Source organism: Ornithorhynchus anatinus, unplaced genomic scaffold (genome assembly GCF_004115215.2).
Source record: "Ornithorhynchus anatinus isolate Pmale09 unplaced genomic scaffold, mOrnAna1.pri.v4 scaffold_80_arrow_ctg1, whole genome shotgun sequence".
Taxonomy (NCBI): Eukaryota; Metazoa; Chordata; class Mammalia; order Monotremata; family Ornithorhynchidae; genus Ornithorhynchus; species Ornithorhynchus anatinus.
The window spans coordinates 856823-862546 of record NW_024396936.1 but is presented as its reverse complement, the minus strand read 5'-3'; the positions used below and the strand labels follow the sequence as shown (position 1 = coordinate 862546).

At 44.1% G+C, this 5724-nt stretch overlaps 1 pseudogene; it reads right to left on the bottom strand.

The window, feature by feature from the left end:
- Positions 1-680: 680 nt before the first annotated feature.
- LOC114808972 lies at positions 681-1459 on the bottom strand (annotated as a pseudogene).
- Between the last annotated feature and the right edge of the window lie 4265 nt (positions 1460-5724).

Here is a 5724-nt window from a genome sequence, read left to right as displayed (position 1 = left end):
GCGGGGAGAGACAGGAGGAAGGGAGATCAGAGAGAAGGCTGACACAATAATCCAGCCGGGATATTATGAGAGCCTGTAACAGTAAAATAGCCATTTGGGTGGAGAGGAAAGGGCGGATCTTGGCGATATTAAAAAGGTGAGACCGGCAGGTTTTGGTGACGGATTGGATGTGTGGGTGAATGAGAGAGCCGAGTCAAAGATGATACCGAAGTTGCGGGCCTGAGAGACGGGAAAGATGGTCGTACCATCCACAATGATAGGGAAGTCAGGTAGAGAACAGGGCTTGGGAGGGAAGATGAGGAGCTCAGTTTTGGCCATGTTGAGTTTTAGGTGGCAGGCAGACATACAGGTAGAGACGTCTTGGAGGCAGGAGGAGATACGAGCCTGAAGAGAGGGGGAGAGGACAGGGCAGAGATGTAGATCTGTGTGTCATCTGCATAGAGATGATAGTTGAAGCCGTGAGAGTGGATGAGTTCACTGAAGGAGTGAGTGTATAGGGAGAACAGAAGACAGCCAAGAACTGACCCTTGAGGAACCCCAACAGTTAGAGGATGGGAGGGGGAGGAGGAGCCTGCAAAGAAGACCGAGAATGAACGGCCAGAGAGGTAAGAGGAGAACCAGGAGAGGACGGAGTCCATGAAGCCAAGGTGAGATAAGATGTGGAGGAGATGGAGAGAAGAATTTTCCCTCTTGCTTAGTAAAACACTGAACATGATTGACTGTCGCCCATAAAGGACAAGATAGAGAATCACCAGAGCAATGACCCTCTTGCCTGCTCTGACCTCAGGCATTGTCTTGGGAACTGACTCGGTCCATGAGGATGCTGGACTCGTTTGTGGCGTCAGCACAGGACAAACACCAGATAACTGCTAGCCCCACTCAGGAGCCCCACAAATAGCAGATCCCAGGCAGACAATCCAACGGCTTTTATCAGGATGGTTACTGTACTGACGGGGACAACTGTGCAATATTTAAGGTCCATTGTGATCTTAACACTAGTACTGTTCTGGGGGCCTGTCACACACATCAGTACACTAATATATATGATCAGATTGAAGATCCAGAAGAGGATGCAGGAGTGGATGACACATGTTGATAACTTAGCTTTGACCCTTGCCCACCAAAAAGTATCGGGGCTGATGGTGAAGACACCCAGGAGGCAAGTGGTGCAGATAGAAAGTCCCCGGGCCACTTGGTAAAAGTAAATGAGGATTTTACACCCAATATCATCCAGGAGATTTCTCAACCCCCAAGCTGACAGGGTATCTGGTATTCCCCCTGTGAGAAGGAACATGGTGTTGGATAAGGTCAGTTGGGCATTAATGAAGTCTGAGGTGCTGAGCTTGTGGCTGGTGGAGACCAGGCGGGTGTAAAACAGGAGGAGGTATGCATTCACTGAGAGCCCAGCACTGATCTGTAACAGAAACACGATCCCAAAAGATATGTCACTTTCAATCATTCACACAAAATCTCAGTCAGAACCAGACCAATCTATAGAGAGAACACTAGCTTTTATTAGGTCATAGAATATATACCTGTACCACACCAACCTGACAGTGTGCTCGAAAAGGAATGAAAAAATTCCACTTATTTCTTGATGTTTCTGTGAAAATCACTATCATTTTATCTCATTTCCACGAGGATGATCAGAAGGCATTAGTGTCAGACTAGGCAATGGAGGCTGCATAGTATTAGGATACCTCATTTGTCTTGTCAATCATTCAATAGTGTCTCCAAGTTGCTACTGGGTGCAGAGCACTATTCCAAATACTAGAGCAAAAATCAAGGTTGATAAGTGACATATAGTTCTAGCTATTTAAAGAGACCACAGTTTAAGAAGAGTAGGGAGAGGAGTTGGCACCAAACATATAAGAAAAAATAAAATAATAGCAACTAAAACAACATAAAAAGCAATGATAACACCAAATATCACACAACCTGATGATCATTAGCCATTTTCAAGTTCTTCACTGTTCTGGAACCCAATAATCACAGGTTTCTGATCATTCTAAATGTTTTGAAAGTGTACTTGTCCTGCTGTCACTCTCCCTCATTTCTGTTGTACTCTCCCAAGTGCTTAGCACAATGCTTTGCACTCAGAGAACCCTCAATAAGTACAAATTATTGAAAGTTTTCTGTTACCTTACTTCTGTGGGTCCTATCAGAGCTACCCTTACACTGGGGAAGCTGGGTGATGTCTCTCCCTGGGCACTCAGTATAGCAGAGGAGCCACTGAGGCACCCTGCTGCTGTGCCAGGTTCTCTCTGCTCTAGTCCATTGTCTGCTTAAGAGCCTGTGGATATTTTACAGATGCTGTAATGATCTGGACTCCTATTCCCAATGGTGGGATCAGTGTCATAAGCATCTTAGATTTATCAGTGTCATAAGCAACTTAGATTTTATTTTGGAACAACTATCAGGGAATCCTAGGGCAGTGAAAGGTTTTGCTTTGGAAGAACTAAAGGGAAAAGACTGTTTTCTACTAAATGAATATATATTTCAAGGAAAAAAAAACAGTTGTTTTATGTAGATTTTCAGTTCATGATTGAAACCATTTTCACCCTTTTTTTCTCAAAATGTCCTCTTTGCTCAGAGTCTGGAACAATCCAAACAGTACTGTTTATACCTTCCACCTTTCCAAATTCACCCCCGCCACTTGCACATCTTACTCCATCCTTTTGGACCTTATCAAAACACTTGTGCCCCTTCATCCTCTTCACTCCACAGAAGCTGCCTTCTCAAAGGTCACCAATGATCTCCTTCTTGTCAAATCCAAGGGCTTCTACTCCAATCTAATCCTCTTTGACCTCTTAGCATCCTTCAACACTGTCAATCACCCCGTTCTCCTGTAAACATTATTCATCCTCAGCTTCACTGACACTGTCCCCTCTGGTTCTCCTCCTATCTCTCTGGCCGCTCATTCTCAGTCTCTTTCCTGGACTCCTTCTCTGCCACCCACCCCCAACCATAGGTGTCCCTCAAGGTTCAGTTTCGGGTTCCCTTCTATTCTCATCTACACCAACTCCCTTGCTGAACTCATTCGCTCCAATAGCTTCAACTGCCACCTCTAAGCAGATGATTTCCAAATCTAAATCTCCAACCCTGATCTCTCTCCCTCTCTGCAGTCCTGCTTTTCCTACCTGCCTTCAAGACATCTCTACTTGGATGTCCTGACTTCACCTCAAACTTAGCATATCTGAAACAGAGTTCGTTATCTTTCCGCCCAAGTCCTATCCTCCCTCTGACTTTCCCATCACTGTAGGCAGCACCACCATCCTTCCTGTCTCACAAATCCATAACCTTGGTGTTATCACTGACTCCTCTCTCTAAATCAATACACATAAGAGAAGCAGCATGACCTAGTGGCAAAAGCACGGGTTTGGAAGTAAGATGAAGTGGGTTCTAATCTCATCTCTGCCACGTTTCTACTGTGTGACCTTGGGCAAGTCACTTAACTTCTCTGTGCTCAGTTACCTCATCTGTAAAATGGGGATTAAGACTGTGAACCCAACCTGGGACAACCTTGTACCTACCCTAGAGCTTGGAGCAGTGTTTGGCACATAGTAAGTGCTTAACAAATACCATCATCATTATTACTATTATTATATTCAATATATCACTAAATCCTGTCCGTTCAAACTTCACAACATAGCTAAAATCTGTCCTTTCCTCTCCATCCACACTGCTACCACATCATTCCAAGTACATATCCTTGATTACACTATCAATGTCCTTGCTGACCTCCCCACCTCTGTCTCTCCCCACTCCAGTCTAAACTTCACTCTGCTGCCCCAATCATATTTCTACAATAACATTTAGTCCATATTTACCCACTCTTCAAAAATCTCCAATAATTGACCGTCCACCTCTGCATCAAACAAAAACTCCTTACCATCGGCTTTAAAGTACTCAATCACCTTGCTACTCAATCTCCTTGCCCCCTCCTACTTCACTTTGCTACTCTCCTAATACGGTTCAGTTTGCACACTTTGATCCTTTAATGCCAACCTAATCACTGCACTTCAATCTCATCTATCTTGCCATCAACCTCTTGCTCTCATTTTGATTCTGACTTGAAACATTCTTCCTTTTCATAGCCGACAAACAATTACTCTCCCCACCTTCAAAGGCTTATTGAAGGTACATCTCCTTCAGGAGGCCTTCCCTGACTAAGCCCTCATTTTCTCTTTTCTCACTTCCTTCTGCTTCACCATGATTTTCTCTCTTAATCACCCCACTCCCCTTACAGCTTACATATAATAATAAGAAGAAGACCTATGATATTTATTAAGCACCTACTATGTACCAGGCACTCTACCAAATGCTGGGATAGGTACAAGCAAATTGGGTTAGACACAGTCCCTGTCCTATGTAGGACTCACAGTCTCAACCCCATATACAGATGAGGTAACTGAGGCCCAGAAAACTGAAGCGATTTGCCCAAGGTCACACAGCAGACAGGTGGCAGAGCTGGGATTAGAACCGATGATGTCCTGACTCCCAGGCTTGTGTTCTATCCCCTACATCATGCTGGTTTCACACCATGCTGCTTCCATATTTTATTTATTCATTTATTTAGTTAATTTACATGAATATCTGTCTTTTTAATCACATCTCTTTTAGCTAATCTTCCCTGATTGATTTCTCATCTCTCCATTTTTCCCTCCCTACTGCCTTTTCAACACTTCCAAGTCCCCTATGCACTTGAGTCTTCACCCTTTATGTTCCTGTCTGTTGCTTCTCCTACCTTTACTTGATTTCAGCATATATTTCCCCCTCTAGATTGTAAACACCTTAGGCTAAGGACTGTGTCTTAATTAACTGTGCCCACCAGGTTCAGTGATCTGCACAGAGTAGGTGTTCAATCAGTGTGACTAATTAATTGATTGAGCACAGTGCTGGAGCATGTACATCTAACACAAAATCCCATTTCATCCTAGGAGCCCTGTCCACCTGGACTCCTCCAAGCCAACTCATAATCTACAGACACAATCCTCTGTTTAACTGCAGCTATCACAGTGTCATGCAATTTCCAACCTCACCCCAAAGTCAGTCCCCAGATCCTGAATATTTCCTTTTCATACTCCCAGCCCTGAGGTGCACCTGATATAGAGAGGGGGCTTTGTCCCACTCACCTGTGGCCATGACCCCTGACAGTCAAGAAAGCAGTAAAGCCAATCTCTGGCACACCAGGATTGAGGAACCATTTATTAGCTGCTTTTCTCACCTCTTCTTTCCCTTGGGTGGTGATTTGTGTGCATGTTTCTGCGTAGGTGAGAATATGAATGAAAGGCTCACTGAGCATTAATCTCCTGTGACACTCTGACTGAGACATCTCTATAAATTCCCAGTCCCCAGTCCCTGCTGCCTAACAATCTAAGAGTAGACATGCTACAGCTTTCCCCATTGGGCTGCAGTGCTAATTACCTGCCAGAGAAGCCCCTATAAACACAGAGCTTCATCATGTCCACATCTTGCAGGCCTTGAAAACAATTTTAAAATAAAAAAGTTAAAGCTACTTAATAGAGATGAAAAAGAATGTTTGCTAAATATGACCTTGACAGTTGGTGTTTGATTGGTTATCCCTCTCTGAAGTTGAAACAACAAGTGGATTTTTGGGAACGACCATTCCATAAGGTTCATGACTGATGGTGAAGACTGTTGTGGTACAGACAAATGCCAGCCCCTTCTCACCTCTCCTGTCAATGCCAAGAACATATTCTT